Source organism: Odocoileus virginianus, chromosome 32, assembly GCF_023699985.2.
Source record: "Odocoileus virginianus isolate 20LAN1187 ecotype Illinois chromosome 32, Ovbor_1.2, whole genome shotgun sequence".
NCBI lineage: Eukaryota > Metazoa > Chordata > Mammalia > Artiodactyla > Cervidae > Odocoileus > Odocoileus virginianus.
In genome coordinates, this window is record NC_069705.1 from 41,299,641 (window position 1) to 41,320,424 (window position 20,784).

A 20,784-nucleotide genomic window follows, 5' to 3' on the forward strand; every position below is an offset into this window, starting at 1 on the left:
AAAAAGGAGCCTGGGGGGAACAAGCATTTTTTCCAGGGTCTACAAAGACTAGTGAAACTAAAACTCGAATGTTCTGCTTTAACTTGGTCCCCTTCGAGTTTTTATCTCTTAGACTCAGCCACACTGAACTTCCAGCAATTTCTCAATTGCAGTTGAACCTTCCCAGGGAGGTTTCTGCTAGTGGATCTCTACTCCAGGAAATTGTGATTCTTTCTCTCTCTAATTTGGGGGGCAGTGATTTGTTCTGTAGCCTCTCTTCTCTGGTGAGTCTCAGAACTGTTGCTCAGTTTTTCACTTGTTAGGATGAAGGGGTGACTCACAGGGTCTTTACACACCTGACTGGAAACCAGAGTCCTAAATCTATAAACTTTTTTCTTTTCTTATATTTAGTTTTGTAATAGGATTTCATTGTCTCACAAAATTAGTTAGCTATTCCTGCATCTTTCCTTCCCTTCCGTTTGAAGGAAGAATTATTCACTCCTTAAATGTTTGATAAAAGTCACCTGCAAAACAATATAGGCCTGGGAGGTGGATATCTTATGATTCTTAACAATATTTCTTCATATAATTCTATATAACTCAAATTATTTGGTATTTTAGTTCTCTGAATTCAATAAAAATAATTTTAAAAAACAATTTTTGGTATTTCAGTAAATAAAACTCGAATGTTCTGAAAGATCTAGGGCACAAATTCCAAAATTACAACAAGTTACAAAACTAGAATACTTAAGAAGAAGTATGAGAACTTTCTTAAAACATCTAATTGTAAATAAAACATTCACAACATCTCATAATATAGGGTTCTTTTTTTTTTTTTTACTAGTTTTATAATCACTGCAGTATTTTTCTCTGTAATTATGAGAATCTGCTTTGTGAGAACAGTGAATTATATTAACTGTGGATAAATGGTTCAACACTTCTTAAATTGGTGTTTTTTAATACAATTTACAAAACTTTTCCTTGTTAAATTCATAATGCATTAATTAATCATGTATATAACATGTAAAATATATAAGGAAAGGTCAACTTTAATACTAAAATAAAAATTGCTTAATAAATGCATAAAATTGAGTGTTAAACAAAATAAAAATTGGGTCAATAGTCCTCTCTCAAACAAAAATTCCCTGCAAAATGAGAGAGTCCATGAAGACCAAAGAGTGTAGCAAGCTAGACACTCTTTTACACCTACACTCTTATTACACTCTTATTTACACTCTTATTATACCTACACCAGAAACAGACATTCAGAACAAAATAGCTGCAAAAATCTTTTTAAAAGATTGTGCTAATGGAAAAAAAAAATTTTTTTTAAATTAAAAAAAAAAAGATTGTGCTGAAAATATATATTTTAAAAGTTTTAAAAGCACGCTAATCATATGCAATAAATAAATAAACCTCAAAGTATTCCTCATATCTTACACAAAAATTAGTCAAAAATAGCTAAGAGTCTTTAATATAAAACTTTAAACAATCTTTGGCAAAAGTCATAGGTCAAATTCTCTGTGGCTTTGGGACAGGCAAAGAGTTCTTAGACACAACTCCAAAAGCATAAATCATAAAAAAAATTATAAACTGAACATTATTAAAATTAAAATACTCTGCTGTTGAAAAGAAACTGTTAAGAAAAAAAGACAACACACAACTAGGGGAATCTATTTCTAAATTATAAATATACTATGAAAAAAGACTTATGCCCAGAATACACAAGGAAATCTCAAAATAACACATTAAAATACAAAAAACCTATTTTTTAAAAAGTGGACAATATATTAACAGACCCTTCATCAAAGAATAAAGATGAAAAGCAAGCATGTGAAAAGAGGCTCATATATATGCATTAGTATACTGTATTGGCCTTTATCTTTCTGGCTTATTTCACTCTGTATCATGGGCTCCAGTTTCATGCACCTCATTAAAACTGATTCAAATGAAATTCTTTTTAATGGCTGAGTAATATTCCATAGTATATATGTGTCACCAGCCCAGGTTGGATGCATGGGACAAATGCTCAGGGCTGGTGCACTGGGAAGACCTAGAGGGATGGGATGGAGAGGGAGGCAGGAGAGGGGATCGGGATGGGGAACATATGTAAATCCATGGCTGATTCATGTCAATGTATGGCAAAAACCACTACAGTACTGTAGAGTAATTAGCGTCCAACTAATAAAAATAATTGAAAAAATAAAAAAGAAAAGAGGCTCAGTGTGATTAGTTACTGGGGAAATTCAATTAAAACCTCAACAGAAATGTAACCACCCACTGTTAGAAGAGCTGGGAGAACCAGCCAGACTTAGAAGCACCAGACCCACGGGGACCCAGAGCCACAGGGACCCAGAGCTACGGGGACACAGAGCCACCAGGCCCCTCGTGCTCTGGGGGAGGCAGCACATAGGGAAAGTTGGCTGTTTCAGAAAAGCTCACACACACTTTCCCCTCAAGTCACCATCCCCATCTTGATCCTGAAATGAAACCCTCTGGGAGAAATGAGGACAGATTTCACATAAAAACATTCACAGGATATCCAGTGCAGCCTCACTCATTGTCACTGGAAGCTGCAACCAGCTCTGATGCGTTTCCACAACAGAATCGATAAAGAAACCAGCACAGTCATACCAGGGAGCATTGCTCCGCAAGGCTACAGCTGAACTCAGTGCAGCAGCAGCGGCAGGAGGGCCCTCAGATGTGCTATGTTCACGGCAAGCAGCTGCATGCCCTGACACCCTGCACACACGGGCTCATGCAGGAAGACAGTGAGTCTGGGGCCTTCACTGCCCAATGCCCTCTTCAATGGTTAGGGGGTTGGTGATGTCTAGGTTCCAAACAAATTTTCAGTTGCTCAAAAACTCTAACCACCACAGCTAGGCAAGCAGCTCCCCATGGCTGCACCTTGCCCTTCCCACTCAGAGGGCACTGACTTCCCCAGTCCCTTCACCAGACTGTGCCCATTTCAGACTGCCTGTCTGCTCACCCACAGCTCGGTGACATAACCACTAGCTACACAGAACAAGATTAAGGCCTGGACTTGACTAAACTTAAGAACTTCTATTCTTTAAAAGAAAGCATAAAAAACATGGAAAAACAAGTACACACTGGGAAGATCGAACACAGGCTTCCCCCACTGCAGATGGATTCCTTACCAGTTGAGCCACAAGGGAAACCAAAGAATCCGGAGCGGGCAGCCTATCCCTTCTCCAGGGGATCTTCCCAACCCAGGAATCAAACCGGGGCCTCCTTCACTGCAGGTGGATTCCTTACCAGCTGAGCTACAAGGGGAGCCCTCATTAAAGGAAACCATAAAAAACATGGAAAGACAAGTACACACTGGGAAGATAAATTTGAAATATGTATTAAAGTAAAAGATAAAAAAATAAATGATATAAGATTTATATCCAAAATACTGATTCCTAAAAATCAGCAATAAAAAGATAATCAAGTAGAAAAACCAACAAAATTTTTCAATAAGCACCTGTCACAATAGGAAATATGTATGGCCAACAAACAAAAAATAATCAATCTCATGAAAAATCAGAAAATACAAATGAAATGAGATATCATGTCACATCCAAAGGACAGGCAAAAAAATTTTAATCTCATTATGACAAGTGCTGCCAAGAATTGAGAGAAAGCAAGGGCCTGACCAGGCCTAGTGGGAGTAGGAAAGGGCACAGTGACTTTGGAAAGCAGTTGAGCGTCATCTAGTAACAGTGAAACAGGTCTTCCACACAACAAGGGTTCACAGGTGTCAGGAGCCATGGACAAGAATATGCACAGAATCCCTGCGACAACAAAGCCAGAAACAATGAAAATGTTCACATGGCTGAAAATGGAGAAATCAACTGTGATATGTTCACTTTTAACAAACAAAGCTCAGCTACAAGCAAACGAGATGAATCTCCAAGTACTGAACTACAAGGCACAAGAGTGAATCATAGAGGAATAATACACCATGATTCTATTAATATAAAGTTCATATACTCAGGAAACCAAGCAATATTTTGTTTAGGGAATAGAAATATTTTTAGCAAAACTAAGGTTTTGGTAAAAGGCAAGGGATTACTTCTGTGAGGAACAAAAATCAAAGAGGAGCCCACAGAGAACTCTGTAAGATCATGAGGTCTCAATTTTTTTTTTAAACTGAGTTCTTATCTTTTTTCATACTTTATATATATTTTAGAAATATTTTTATATCTGTACAATATTTAATGAAACTATTTTAAATGAAAAAGAATGCTACTGCCAACACAAAAACATGTCTAATGACCCAAAAACCTTCTGTCAGTCCCAAAATGATCGTTAGCCACCAATAAGAAGGAAAAAATAGGTTTCCACCATTTCAATTTCTTTTATCATTCATCACAAACAGGAAACATTATTAGCATCTGAATGGGTGATCCCATAACATTTGCTTCTATTCAAAGCATAATTCTAAACTAATTTCCTGAAAAAACACTTTGAAAGACAGCTTAGTCCAGGCAACTTAAAGGAGATAAAATAAATACAGCAGGCGTGCTGGACAGCACAGATCTTGGTGATTCTGGAAAATGCCACAGCAAAGTGCCGCCCACCTGCTGGTCCAGGATGGTCCTCCCTGAGGCAGGCACTTAACATGCAAAGGATCAGCACCCTAGGACCAGGGTTATCAGGGGACACTGTCCTCGGGGCGCCTGGCAGGTCTGAGAGAGCACTTTTGGTGCTTATGATGACTGGGGTTATTGCCGGCATTTAAAGAACAGAACCCCAGATGCTAGAGTCCCTGTAAGATGCAGGACATCCTTGCACAATGAAGCCTGGTCCTGCCTGGCCTGAGACTGAGATGGTTCTCCAGATACTCTCGGGTCAGCCAGTCTACAGACAGTTATCTGAGTGAGAACTTACCTCTGTCATTTAAAAAGAAAAAATACTTAATACGTTATGCTCAGGCTCACATACATATAAAGAGGGCTGTATTGGGGGTTATTTTATTTAAGCTTTACAAAGTTTTGCTTTTCTTTTTTTCACTATTTTGGAAAATCACTTCATGAAGGACAAATGTTAAAGATGGTATGTGTGCTCAGTCACGTCCGACTTCTTGTGATCCCATGGACTGTAGCCACCAGGTTTGTGACCGCATGGACTATAGCCCACCAGGCGCTTCTGTCCATGGGGATTCTCCAGGCAAGAATACTAGAGTGGGTTTCCATGCCCTTCTCCAGGGATCTTCCCAACCCAGGGATTGAACCCAGGCCTCCCTCATTGCAGGCAGATTCTTTACCAACTGAGCCACCAGGGAAGCCCTTAAGATGGTATAAGAGTTGCTAAAACAGCTGCATTTATAGTGATTCTCTAAACATAGATACATTTATGTAGCTCTTACCTTTAATATCAACTGTGAATGAAATGTGCCAACATTTATTAGGTTGGTGCAAACATAACAGTGATTTCAGACTGTGAATTTTAAATCATTATAACTAAGAAAAATAAAAAATAAAAAATACATCATTATAACTAGGCTCACACATATCTTTACTAATCAAAATAGTAACCATTACAACTGACACATTCTGGCCAACAAGAAATAAGTTTGTTTATTCCTGTAGTATAAAAATCTGTGCCTCGGGATTTGATGAACTCATAGAAAGCATTTTCTGCCTCCTGCTGGTTGTGGAAGTGCAAAAAGTTGTACTTGAAGTGCTTGAAGTGGTAAATTGGTGAGAGGTCAGATGAATATGGCAGATAAGGCAAAACTTTGTAGTCCAGTTTGTTCAACATTTGAAGCGTTGGTTGTGTGACATGCGGTCAGGCGTTGTCATGGAGAAGAACTGGGCCCTTTCTGTTGATTAAATAGAAGGGGGAAAAGTGGAAACAGTGACAGATTTTATTTTCTTGGGCTACAAAATCACTGCAGATGGTGACTGCAGCCATGAAATTAAAAGACACTTGCTCCTTGGAAGGAAAGCTATGACAAAACTAGATAGCATATTAAAATGTAGAGACGTCACTTTGCCAACAAAGGTCTGTACAGTCAAAGATACAATTTTTCCAGTAGTCATGGACAAATGTGAGAGTTGGATCATAAAGAAGGCTGAGGGCATAGTGAAGGACAAGGAAGCCTGGCACCCTGCAGTCCTTTGGGTCTCAGAGTCAGACACAACTTAGCAACTAGAAAACAACTGTTGGCCTTGCTGTTCTCAGTGCATCTCACTGACCTACTGAGCATACTTCTCAGACACAATGGCTTCACCAAGATTCAGAAAGCTGTAATGGATCAGACCGGCAGCAGACCAACAGAGAGTGACCATGATCTTTTTTTGGTGCAAATTTTGGCAAGTTTGGGAAGTGCTTTGGAGCTTCTTTTTGGTCCAAACACTGAACTAATCATTACCAGTTGTCATATCAAATCCACTTTTGTCACACATCATAATCCAATCAAAAAATGGTTCATTGTTGTTGCATAAAATAAGAGAAGACAGCATTTCAGAACGATATTTTGATTTTTGGTCAGCTCATGAGGCACCTACTTATTGTACTTCTTCAAATGACAAACGACCATAGAACGGCCGATGCTGAGTTCTTCAGCACCTTTTTGTATTGTAAGAGGATCAGCTTCGATAACTGCTCTCAATTGGTCACTGTCAACTTCCAGTGACTGGCCACCATGCTCCTCATCTTCAAGGCTCTCCCAGTGACCTTTGTCTCTCCCCTAATGGCCAGACTTGCCAAGATACAACCTGGATGACTAATTTTATTCACTGCCATTTTTACAAACACATTTTTTTTTCACATATTCTTAAAAGGTATAGGTTAAACACATACAAAAATATCCATTATTCAGGCTGGTGCAGCAGAAATAAGAATTATAAGGTCAGGTCCCTCAGGACCAAGGAGCCATGTACTCAGAGAGGTAACCCCAGTGCTGCTGAGTGACAGAATGCAAGGCACCCACACTCTTTCCTTGGGGCATGCAGACTGCAGACATGGAGATTGCAGACATGGGATCTTACATTACCATACGTAAAATAGACAGCATGGAGATTGCAGACAGCAATCTGCTCCCCTCAGGACCAAGCAGACTCCTAACTGCTTGGGATTCCCCAAGCTGTGTGTCCCTCGGCTGACACTCCAACCTCCTGCATCCGCAGCACTCACCAGGGGATGGAGAGGGTCACAGGATCCACTGTTCTGTGAGTCACAAGGCCCTCTGTGACTGCCCCAGGCCTACTCTGTCCCCTGGCAGCACCACACCACCGTCACAGGCTGCTTTAGTAACCTCTAAGAACTATAGGCAAATGACAGATCCAACATAGGGACTCACATCAATTTGCTTATTTCACCTCACTATTAATTTCCTGATCTGTAAAACTGGGGAAATGTTGCACAAGTCACATGTCTGATGTCTCACCACGGTGCAGTGGAGCAGTACATGCAGTTGTGATCACTGTCGAGTTCATCTGCTACTTAAAACAATGCTTCTAATTTGAAAGTGCTACTTTTCAAGTAAGTTCACATATCACACACAGAGACAATTTCAGATAGATAACAAATACAAATGAGAAAAGTAAAAAAAACATTCAAGAAGAAAACCTAGGAGATCATCTTATGACCTTTGCATAAGAAGAGAGCTATTAAATGACATAAAAAAATAATGCTAACACACAGGAAAACTGATTATAATTAAACTGAGAACATCGGCTAATCAAAATATACCATTAAGAAAGTAAATTCAATCACAGAAAAAGTAATTGAAATCAAAGATGGATAGCCAGAATATATAAACTATTACTATAGAAATAAAATATAAGGGCAATAACTCATTAGAAAAATGGGCAGAACACTGTATAACCCCTTGAAAATGAGCCAAACTCCCCAAAATATATATAAAGGTGCTTAACTTCATTAGTCATCAGATAATGCACATAAAACTATCATAGGACACCATTATAAACCCCCAGGATAACTAAAGGAAAAAGCATAGACAATCCAAGCGGTGGCTAAAAGACAGATTCACAGGAACTGCCCACACTGTTGATGGAAGTGTATACTGGTAAAAACCACTTTGGAAAACTGTTCTGAGGTATCTATTCAACCTGAACACAGGCAACCACATTGACTGTAACTTCTAAATCCAAGTCTATACCAAAAAAATGAAACATATTTTCACTAAAGGACAAACGTTAAGAACTTTCAAAGTAGCACTATTCCTAACAAGCAAACCCTCTGGGCCCCCCCGTGTCCACCAACAAGAGAAATAACAATCAAACTGAGAATAAATAAGGAACAATTCACAATTAATGCAACATAGGTAAATCCACAAACAAATGTTGAGGGACAGAAAGCAAAGGAAATACACATCAGATTTATCTAAGAAATGCGAGGCTGGTTTTAATATCCAGAATTAAATGAATATAAAATGCCACAGGAAGAGAATAAAGGACTCAGGAAAAAGAAGATCAAAGAAGGATGGTGGGGGTAGCCTAGGGCTGGAGCAGGGGCAGAAGGGCTGGAAGGTGATAGCTGAGGGATGTGCAGTTTCTTTTAGTAACAAAAATGTTACAAAACAGATTGGGGTGATGGTAGCACATCTCCATGAACATACAGAATAACATACTAAAAGTTGCTGAATTATAAACTTTAAACAGGTTAACTGTGAATTATATCTGGATAAAATAGCTCATATTTATATGCAGTTCAAATATAAGCAAATAAAAGCAAAGCTAATCTAAGGTGTTACGAGTGCGACTAGCGATGACCCTGGAGTAGAGGAAGGCTGACGTGGGGAGGGGCACAGGGACCCTGCGGGAATCTGGCAGGGTTCCGCCTACTGTCCTGGGTACACGCCCTCCATGAAAATGCAGGGAGTTGTCAACTCAGCAGCTGCACTCTTTCTGTGGGTATGTTATAGTTCAATAAGCAGTTCCTTTGTATTTTTTTTTTATACACTAAAAAATGTTTTAATTCTAGAGTTCCCAAGGGATGCAGGCTACAGTCATTGAATTATGTCCTCTTCATACTTCAATTACGTTTAATACCTCCTCCGCGAATCGCACTTGGATGAGTTGGAGAAGCTGCTGGATGTTGCCCGGGACGAATACATTTAGCAATCCGTGCAGAATGTCCTCTTCTAGCCATATTCTTTGATCTGACTGCTTCCTTTATACGATCTACTTCCTGCTGATAGCGTTTGCGATCGCGAGATGCATTTTCTTTCGCTTCTTTCAGCGCAGACTCCAAAGCTTTCACCCTCTCAGCTGTAGCTCTGAGTCGCTTTTCCAGCTTAGGGAGCTCACAGCAAAGATCTGCATTATCACGTACCAGCTGTTGGTGGACTTTGGTGAGTTGTTCCAGATTATTTTCAAGAAAGGAGATTTTCTGCTTCTGAGCAGCACTGCCTCCAGTGTCATCTCAATCAATCTCGGCACTCTTTTTCACCCTGGTGGCCAGGTCCTGAACAAAGAGCTTCCGCAGGTTGTGTAGAGTCTGAAGTTCCTTTGCCACTGTCTCTTCCAAACCTTTCAGGTCTTGCTTGTTCTCGTCTATCTTGCATAACCGTAAGTTCATGTAGTTTTCTGCTCTTTTCCTGATCTGTAGCTTTCAACTTTTCATGTTCTACTCTCAGGCGTTCTTGCTCTAACATCATTTTCTCGTTTTGGTCTTGAAGATCAGTAATATGTTTTTCTTTTGCCTCAACTTCATCTCTCAAACTACTAATTTGTTTTTGATGAGTTTCTCTGTGGCTTTGGATCTGCTGTTCAACAGCTTGCTTAACTTCATTTGCTGTCTGAACCTTATTCAAGTGCTCCTTTTCCATCTCATGCACTTTCTCTTGTGCTCGAAGCTGGACTAGCTCTTCACTGAGGGAATCATCAGACTCCTCCAGCTGTCCTTTTTTTTGCTCCACATTTTGAAGATACTCAGTCAATGATTTGATTTTGGCTTTGTGTTGAGAGATACGAAGCTGGCATGCTGCTAACTCCTTTTCATTTTCTTCCATTTTTTTGTTGCTCTCAGTTTGTGTGCTTTCTAATTGTTTGCAGCGTTTTACCATGGTTTTTACTTCTGACTTCATTTTGCTAATGTAGAGCCTTGCAACAGTGAATTCTTCATCTATCATGCCAGTTCCCTCTGGCTGCTTTACGTTGTTGTTTCCCACAGCAATTCCTATTTCTGCCAGGTCCTTTAGTAAAGATGCCATCATCTATGCTGCTCTCTTTTTCTGGTGGTTGGTCATTTCCTTAAGTTTCTGAAGCTCAGCATCTATACTTGCTAAACTTGCCGATTTCTGATTCAGCTCGTCACTAAGTAATTCATATTCCTTAGTTTTGTCTTCAACTTCCTGAGACTTCTGATCATAGTTGACAGCAAGTTCTTCTAACGCTTGTAAAACTTCCTTTACTTCTTCCTTAGAGGCATCATTTTCTGCCTGAAGGCGATTCAGCTCAGTCTACATATTATCTTGATCTCTTCTGGTAGGTGCCAGAAGCTCTCCCTGATCCAGCATTTGTGTCTTCAGTTTTTCTAACAATTGGCTCTGTTGATTAATTTCTTCATCCTTGTCATCAAGTTGTTTGTACAGCTTAGCAATTTCTTCTTCACACTTTCTTCTTTCAGCATCAGTAAAGTTTCCAGTAGTTCCTTTTTAAAAACTTAAATTGATTTACACATGAACCACCCTATTGTTTCTATCCAATTCCACTTTCTGACAGAAAAATTATTAATCTCTGCAACCTACAAACACACTTTCCTTCTACTTCATTTATTTCTATGGAAATGCTGAGGAAATATTAGCATTTGTGCTATATCCACAAAGTAACAAAATATTTTACATAAATGAGAAATTTAGAAGAGTACTCAGTATCAAAAAATTCTTATGTCAATAGATACCATTAAATGTCAAAATCGTCTTCAAAGTCATTTGCATCTGACAAACCAAAACATTACTAGTATTTTAAAATATTTTATCTACTAAAAAAGAGATCAACATAAGTCTAAAAAGCAAAAAGTTGGCTTAAAGCTCAACATTCAGAAAACTAAGATCATGGTATCTGGTCCCATCACTTCATGGCAAATAGATGGGGAAACAGTGGGAAGAGTGGCAGACTTTATTTTGGGGGGCTCCAAAATCACTGCAGATGGTGACTACAGCCATGAAATTAAAAGACGCTTACTCCTTCAAAGGAAAGTTATGACCAACCTAGACAGCATATTAAAAGGCAGAGACATTACTTTGCCAACAGTGGTCCCTCTAGTCAAGGCTATGGTTTTTCCAGTGGTCATGTATGGATGTGAGAGTTGGACTATAAAGAAATTTGGGTGAAGAACTGATGCTTTTGAACTGTGGTGTTGGAGAAGACTCTTGAGAGTCCCTTGGACTGCAAGGAGATCTAACCAGTCCACCCTAAAGGAGACCAGTCCTGGGTGTTCATTGGAAGGACTGATGAAGCTGAAACTCCAGTACTTTGGCCACCTGATGCAAAGAGCTGACTCATTTGAAAAGATCTTGATGCTGGGAAAGATTGAAGGAGGGAGGAGAAGGGGAGGACAGAGGATGAGATGGTTGGATGGCATTACCGACTCAATGGACATCAGTTTGGGTAAACTCCGGGAGTTGGTGATAGACAGGGAGGCCTGGCATGCTGCAGTCCATGGGGTCGCAAAGAGTTGGGTATGACTGAGCAACTGAACTGAACTGAAAAAGCAACCCAGGTAAATATCAACAATAAACATATATTCTAAATAAAGTTACAAATACTGAAAGCATTTATTTTTAAAAGAATACATGTGAAATAAATACAAATACATTATATAGGGGACCAAAAAAAAATCACAAGATTTTGTTTTTTAAGTTCTATATGAAAATTTTATTTTAATCTTTAAAGTAATATATACATAATATGGTGAATATTGTAAAAACAGCAGCACAGTTTTTAATCTCCCCAAATCTCACATCAAAACATACAAAGTAGCAAGCTAGCAAGAGACAAAAGCTCATGAATGCTATTTCTAGGTGAAGAGCCTCCTACCCCCCACCCCCGCATGAAATACAAAATACAAGGAAACAATCAGCCCCTCCCCCTCCCTACCCCAGGGCTGAGGCTTGTGCTCACTGCCCCCAGCGTCTGAGCAGCTGAAGGGACTGGAGCCTCATAGGGCTTTACCCAATCCATCAGCCCTGGTGAATTCAATAGGGCCCCTGCGGACTTGAGACCGGCCAGCTGGACCTCGCATCCAGGGCAGGGTCCAGCTCGGGCTGGAGTCAGAACCAAGCAGGATAGGGGTGATAGGACGAGGAAGGAAACTGGACAAAACTCTGGAGAGGACAGAGCCAGAAAGCCTCAGAAATCTAGCTGCCCCAGGATAACTCTCCAAGCAAACAGCAGGAGGGGAGAGAGAAGCAACTGGGAAGCTGTCCTGGCCCCACTTTCCTCTGCTGCTGCTGCTGCTAAGTCGCTTCAGTCGTGTCAGACTCTGTGCGACCCCAAAGACAGCAGCCCACCAGGCTCCCCCGTCCCTGGGATTCTCCAGGCAAGAACACTGGAGTAGGTTGCCATTTCCTTCTCCAATGCATGAAAGTGAGAAGTGAAAGTGAAGTTGCTCAGTTATTTCCAACTCTTAGAGACCCCATGGTCTGCAGCCTACCAGGCTTCTCCGTCCATGGGATTTTCCAGGCAAGAGCACTTTCCTCTAAGTTCATCCAAATTCAGTTCACACAAAAATGAGCAACAGACAAAGGTCAGGGTCAAGTCTGACATAAAGTTATTACAAGAAACAAAGAAGCAGTATTTCAATAAAGCTGGGAAAAATTAAGAAGAAAAAGAAAAAAGAATCAAATGAGCAGATTAACATCCCTGCACACAATGAAAACCCACTAGAAAAATACATCCACAAAATAAATCAAAAATACCACCTGCTTCTCTAAGTTATAAGACATAAAGAAAATTATATCAGACATGAAATAACCATGTAAATTAGAATTAGGAAAATTGAGAAATGAAGGACCAAAACTCAGGGAAAAAACTAGAAATAAATGGTACCTCATTTCAGAAATGATAGCTCAGCTGGTAAAGAATCCACCCGCAATGCAGGAGACCTTGGTTCAATTCCTGGGTCGGTAAGATCCACTGAAGAAGGGATAAGCCAGCCACTCCAGTATTCTTGGGTTTCCCTGGTGGCTCAGCTGGTAAAGAATCTGCCTGCAATGTGGGAGACCTGGGTTCAATCCCTGGGTTGGGAAGATCCCTTGGAGAAGGCCAGTACTCTGGCCTGGAGAATTTCTTGGACTATACAGTCCATGGGGGTCAGAGAGTAAGACATGCCTGAGCAACTTTCACTTTCAATAAATGACACATTAAGAGAAGCAGGGGAAAGGATGGAAATTTTAAAATAAGAGGTGCAAATAATAAGGCAGGCAAGATACAAAAAACAGATAATAAGAGTCACTAAAAATGCAAATTAAAGCAGTAGAATAGAACGATACTCGCAGATATAATTTATGAAAAATCCAGTGAATTTAACAAAAAAAGGTTTGACTACATATTGAAAGGAGACACCATGTAAGAGAAACTGACTCAGAACTAATGCCATGACATATTATATTACAATGCAATTACTGAACATTAAAGAAAATTGAAGTCCTTTGGCATTTAGACAAAGAGGTAAGTGACTGTTCAAGGGAAACACGCACTGCACATCAGCAGTTTCGCAGGAAAGAACACAGCTCAGCCCATCCCTCTGTCTGCCTCACACCGGCCCATCCAGGCCTCTTGCTCTGAGCTGAGTTCCACAGCGAGTGTCTGCAGGACAGATGGGTCTAAATTTAAGACAGAGAAGAAATTCTTCAGAATCACGCAGCTGCTGTGTTACGGGGTGTCGTGCTCTCACAGATGGTTCTGCAAGCCAGGCATTTATCCGTTATGTAAGGACAGGTCCGCCACCTACCCGGAGACAGCCTTCAGAGGTAACATTCTCGGACCAGAGCCCAAGGTCTCAAACATGATGGGGAAGGCCTGAGTTCAGCCCTGAAATAAACATGTAAGTGTCAGAGCATCAGGACCCAAGAGTGAGTCTAACATAACCCGCCAAGTACTCACGAATCCACTGGCCAGGCAGACACAGGAGAAAGGTTTGCACATGAAGCTGGAGATAGCCCCAGACAAAAAGAGGACCATGGTCCCATCCTTTACTAAGACCTTCAAGAATCTGAAGATCAGCCCAGTACTGAGAAGAGAATTGTAATTCAGTTCATACCCGAAGTTTATGAAGTGTTCTAGCAGGTCTAAGTTCTCATACACAGACATACATATGCACAGGCACACATATGCACAGATATGCACAGAGACAGAGACAGAGAGAGAGACACCCCCAGACACACATAAGCATAGACACACAAAGATAACACACGTAACACTGAACAGGACAGACCTACCTGACGTAACAAAGTCTCAGTGTTGGAAGTTTTTAATTTACAGTAAATGATTTTTTGAGAAGTAAGGTAAAGCATTTTGGGGAAGAATCTACAAGTGAAACCATCAGGATAATTGCATTCTAAGCCATGCTGGCAGGAAACTCAGACAATGACAAGGATGTGACCCAAAAGCTGTTTGTGAGCAGCTTTTCTTTTTTTACACTAGTTCCTTAGAGGAACCTTTTCCCTTTCTTATGGTAAAAAAGATCCAACTGCTCTAAAGAAACACAAACTAAAATACAGAGAAGTGTACACAGTGATGAAAGCTTCAGTGATTTTAACTAGAAATCATTCTTTCCATTCAACAAAAAGGTACTGACAAACTGTTCAAGACAAGAAAAGCTGTGGTCACCCTGTATCTCCTCAGGATCTGCTGGAGGCCCTTGAACAATGTATACAACACCCCAGGCACTCACATTTTTTCACTGTAAAGCCCACAAATGAAAACAATGCATCCAGGCACGTCTCTGAACCTGGTCACCAGGCCTCTGAAATCCTAAGGCACCACCATCCAGCAGCCAGCATCCTGCACACACAGCTGGGCTCTGGCCTTAGGCAGGGGCTTTTCTCTGTGGGTGCAGGGTCACAAAATGAGTCAATACTATGGTATGTGTATGATATGTACATCCTGAACAGATCTTATCACATTCACCAACGCTGATTTACTGGAGGCCAGAAATTCAAACTGGTTTTCCAGTTCTCAGGAACGAATCCTGTGTTGGGTTTAGTTCAGTCATTCAGTCATGTCCAACTCTTTGCGACCCCATGGACTGCAGAATACCACATTTCCCTGTCCATCACCAACTCCCAGTGCATCCTCTAACTAATGTCTATCGAGTTGTTGATGCCACCCAACCATCTCATCCTCTGTCATCCCCTTCTCTTCTCGTCTTCAACCTTTCCCAGCATCAGGGTCTTTTCCAATGAGTCAGGTCTTCACATCAGGTGGCCAAAGTATTAGAGCTTCTGCATCAGTCCTTCCAATTACTATTCCAGATTTATTTCCTTTAGGATTTACTGGTTTGATCTCCCTGTAGTCCAAGAGACTCTCAAGAGTCTTTTCCAACACCACAGTACAAAAGCATCAATTCTTTGGAACTCAGCTTTTTTTATGGTCCAACTCTCAGATTTCTACATGACTGCTGGAAAAACCATAGCTTTGACTAGATGGACTTTTGTCGGCAAAATAATGTCTCTGCTTTTTAATTGCTCTTTAGAAAAGGCAGAGGAACCAGAGATCAAATTGCCAACATCTGCTGGATCATCAAAAAAGCAAGAGAGTTCTAGAAAAACATCTATTTCTGCTTTATTTATTGTGGAAAATTTATTTATTTATTTATTTATTTATTTATGAAAATTCTGAAAGAGATGGGAATACCAGACCACCTGACCTGCCTCTTGAGAAACCTGTATGCAGGTCAGGAAGCAACAGTTAGAACTGAACATGGAACAACAGACTGGTTCCAAATAGGAAAAGGAGTACATCAAGGCTGTATATTGTCACCCTGCTTATTTAACTTATATGCAGAGTATATCATGAGAAACGCTGGGCTGGAGGAAGCACCAGCTGGAATCAAGATTGCTGGGAGAAATATCAATAACCTCAGATATGCAGATGACACCATCCTTATGGCAGAAAGTGAAGAAGAACTAAAGAGCCTCCTGATGAAAGTGAAAGAGGAGAGTGAAAAAGTTGGCTTAAAGCACCATTCAAAAAACTAAGATCATGGTATCTGGTCCCATCACTTCATGGCAAATAGAAAGGGAAACAGTAGAAACAGTGGCTGATTTTATTTTCTTGGGCTCCAAAATCACTGCAGATAGTGACCGCAGCCATGAAATTAAAAGATGGTTACTCCTTCGAAGGGAAGTTTTGACCAACCTAGACAGCCTATTAAAAAGCAGAGACATTACTTTGTCAACAAAGGTCCATCTAGTCAAGGCTATGGTTCTTCCAGTAGTTATGTATGGATGTGAGAGTTGGACTGTAAAGAAAGCTGAGCACCAAAGAATTGATGCTTTTGAATTGTGCTTTTGAACTGATGCTTTTGAAAGTCTTTCAGAATTTTCCACAGTTTATTGTGGTCCACACAGTCAAAAGCTTTGGCATAGAAAATAAAGCAGAAAAAGATGTTTTTCTGGAACTCTCTTGCTTTTTTGATGATCCAGCAGATGTTAGCAATTTGATCTCTGATTCCTCTGCCTTTTCTAGAGAGCTTAAAAAGCAGAAACATTATTTTGCCGACAAAAGTCCATCTAGTCAAAGCTATGGTTTTTCCAGTAGTCATGTACAAATCTGAGAGTTGGACCATAAAAAAGCTGAGTTCCAAAGAATTGTTGCTTTTGAACTGTGGTGTTGGAGAAGACTCTTGAGAGTCCGTTGGACTGCATGGAAATCCAATCAGTCCATCCTAAAGGAGATCAGTCCTGGGTGTTCATTGGAAGGACTGATGCTGAAGCTGAAACTCTTAATACTTTGGCCACCTGATGTGAAAAGCCAACTCATTTGAAAAGACCCTGATGCTGGGAAAGATTGAGGACAGGAGGAGAAGGGGATGGCAGAGGATGAGATGGTTGGATGGCATCGCCAACTCAATGGATGTGAGTTTGGGTAAACTCCAGGAGTTCGTGATGGACAGGGAGGCCTGGAGTGCTGCGGTTCATGGGGTCGCAGAGTCAGACACGACTGAGCAACTGAACTGAACTGAGGTTGGTCACAGCTTTTCTTCCAAGGAGCAAGCATCTTTTAATTTCATGCCTGCAGTCACCATCAGCAGTGATTTTAAAGTCCAGGAAAATAAAGTCTGTCACTCTATCCATTGCTTCCTCATCTATTTGCCATCAAGTGATGGGACCTGATGCCATGATCTTTGTTTTCTGAATGTTGAATTTTAAATCAACTTTTTCACTCTTCTCTTTCACTTTCATCAAGAGGCTTTTTAGTTCCTCTTAGCTTTCTGCCATAAGAGTGGTGTTATCTGCAGAGCTGAGGTTACTGATATTTTTGCCAGCAATATCGATTCCAGTTTGTCCTACATCCAGCCTGGCATTGTGCATGATGTACTCGGCATATAAGTTAAATAAGCAAGGTGGCAATATACAGCCTTGAGGAACTCCTTTCCTGATCTGGAACCAGTCCATTGGTCCATGTCCAATTCTAATTGGTGCTTCTTGACCTGAATACAGATTTCTCAGGAGGCAGGTCAGGTGTTCTGGTATTCCCATCTCCTGAAGAATGTTCCACAGTTTGTTGTGGTCCACAATAGTCAAAGGCTTTAGCATAATAAATAAAGCAGATGTTTTTCTGGAATTCTCTTGCTTTTTCTATGATTCAACAGATGTTGGCAATTTGATCTGTGCTTCGTCTATCTTTTCCAAATCCAGCTTGAACACCTAGAATTTCATGGTTTACGTTCTGTTGAAGCCTGACTTTGAGAATTTTGAGCATTACTTTGCCAGTGTGTATGATGAGTGTAATTGTGCAGTAGTTTGAACATTCTTTGGCATTGTATTTCTTAGGGATTGGAATGAAAACTGACCTTTTCCAGTCCTGTGGCCACTGCTAAGATTTCCAAATTTGCTGGCATACTGAGTGCGGCACTTTCACAGCATCATCTTTTAGGATTTGAAATAGCTCACCTGGAATTCCATAACCTCCACTAGCTTTGTTTGTAGTGATGCTTCCTGAGGCCCACTTGACTTTACACTCGAGGATGTCTGGTTCTAGGTAAGTGATCACACCATCGTGATTATCTGGGTCATGAAGATCTTTTTGTATAGTTCTTCAGTGAATTCTTGCCACCTCTTCTTAATATCTTCTGCTTCTGTTAGGCCCACATCATTTCTGTCCTTTATTGTGCCCATCTTTGCAAGAAGTATTCCCTTGGTATCCGTAATTTTCTTGAAGAGATCTCTAGTCTTTCTCATTCTATTGTGTTCCTCTATTTCTTTGCATTGATCACTGAGGAAGGCTTTCTTATCTCTCCGTGCTATTCTTTGGAACTCTGTGCTCAGATGGGTATATCTTTCCTTTTCTTCTTTGCCTTTAGTTTCTCTTCTTTTCTCAGCTATTTGTAAGGCCTCCTCAGACAACCATTTTTCCTTTTTGCATTTCTTTTTCTTGGGGATGGTCTTGATAACTGCCTCCTGTACAATGTCACAAATCTTGTCCATAGTTCATCAGGCATTCTGTCTATCAGCTATTTTTAACCTCCACTGTATAAGGGATTTGATTTAGGTCAGTCCTGAGTGGTCTAGCAGTTTTCCTCACTTCCTTAAGTCTGAATTTGCCAATAAGGAGTTCATGATCTGAGCCACAGTCAGCTCCCAGTCTTGTTTTTGCTGACTGTATAGAGCTTCTCCACCTTTGGCTGTAAGGAATATAATCAATCTGATTTCGGTACTGACCATCTGGTGACATCCATGTGTAGAGCCGTCTCTTGTGTTATTGGACGAGGGTGTTTGCTATGACCAGTGTGTTCTCTTGGCAAAACTCTGTTAGCCTTACCCTGCTTCATTTCGTATTCCAAGGCCAAACTTGCCTGTTACTCCACGTATCTCTTCACTACCTACTTTTGCATTCCAGTCCCCTATGATGAAAAGGATATCTTTTTTGGTGTTAGTTCTTAAAGGTCTTGTAGGTCATCAGAGAACCATTCAACTTCAGCTTCTTCAGCATTAGTGGTTGGGGCACAGACCTGAATTACTGTGATACTGAATGGTTTACCTTGGAAACAAATAGAGATCATTCTGTCATTTTTAAGATTGCATCCAAGTACTGCATTTCCGACTCTCTTGTTGACTATGAGGGCTACTCCATTTCTCCTAAGGGATTCTTGCCCACAGAAGTAGTTCATTTTAGTTGCTTAGTCACGTCCAGCTCTTTGCGACCCCCATGGACTGCAGCACTCCAGGCTTCCCCCGTTCATCACCAACTCCCGGGGCTTGCTCAAACTCAGGTCCATTGAATCAGTGATGCCACCCAACCATCTCATCCTTTGTCATCCCCTTCTCCACCTGCCTTCAATCTTTCCCAGCATCAGGGTCTTTCCCAATCAGTCATTTCTTCACATCAGGTGGTCAAAGTATTGGAGCTTCAGCATCAGTCCTTCCAATGAATATTCAGGACTGATTTCCTTTAGGATTGACTGGTTTGATATCCCTGCAGTCCAAGGGACTCTTAAGAGTCTTCTCTAACATCACAGTTCGAAAGTATCAATTCTTTGGCACTCAGCTTTCTTTATAGTCCAACTCTCACATCCATACATGACTACTGAAAAACCATAGTTTTTGACCAGATGGACCTTTGTTGATATAATGGTTATTAAATTTGCCCATTCCAGTCCATTTTAGTTCAAAGATTCCTAAAATATCGAAGTTCACTCTCGCCATCTCCTGTTTGACCACTTCCAATTTGCCTTGATTCATGGACCTAACATTTCAGGTTCCTATGCAATATTTTTCTTTACAGCATTGGACTTTGCTTCCATCACCAGTCACACCCACAACTGGGTGTTGTTTTTGCTTTGGCTCCATCTCTTCATTCTTTCTGGGGTTATTTTTCCACTCTGCTCCAGTAGCGTGTTGGGCACCTACCGACCCAGGGAGCTCCTCTTTCAGTGCCATATCTTTTTGCATTTTCATACTGTTCATGGGGTTCTCAAGGCAAGAATCCTGAAGTAGTTTGCCATTCCCTTCTTCACTGCACTACGTTTTGTCAGAACTCACCACCATGACCCATCTGTCTTGGGTGGCCCCACATGGCATGGCTCATAGTTTCATTGAGTTAGACAAGGCTGTGATCCACGTATTCGGTTTGGTTAGTTTTCTATGATTGTGGTTTTCATTCTGTCTGCCTTCTGATGGGTAAGGATAAGAGGTTTGTGGAAGCTTCCAGATGGGAGAGACTGATTGCGTTAGTTCATGTTTAATCAAGGCAACATCTTTTTTTTTTTTTTTCCCATTTATTTTTATTAGTTGGAGGCTAATTACTTTACATTCAAGGCAACATCTTAATTACAGTTATACACATCAAATAAGAGGGCAAGTCCTTTGCACTGGTGGTGAAGTCACAAACCCGGGTCCTGCTGAGGGACTGCAGCCTCAGTGAATAATTTTTTCACTGCTTTACAAATGGTGAAGGAGCTCATCTTACTTGTCATGCTCTGACATACAAATAGAAGATGAGAGACTTATTTTTCAATTATTTTTTTCCCGGAAATGTAGGATTCTGCTCAAATTCATGGTAAAAATAAAATCTCTAAAGATGAAAGATAAATATAAATTTAAATTAGAAATAAGCATCACGACAGCATAATTATGGCCCCAAAGAAACCTATGCCCTGGTC

At 40.6% G+C, this 20,784-nt stretch overlaps 1 protein-coding gene and 1 pseudogene across 5 annotated transcripts in view; both read right to left on the minus strand.

Moving 5' to 3' along the window:
• The window catches only part of DLGAP2 (DLG associated protein 2), a 620,511-nt gene that overhangs the window by 480,191 nt on the left and 119,536 nt on the right, over positions 1-20,784 (minus strand). The window lies entirely within an intron of this gene.
• Positions 8,974-18,954, minus strand: LOC139032552 (kinesin-1 heavy chain pseudogene; annotated as a pseudogene).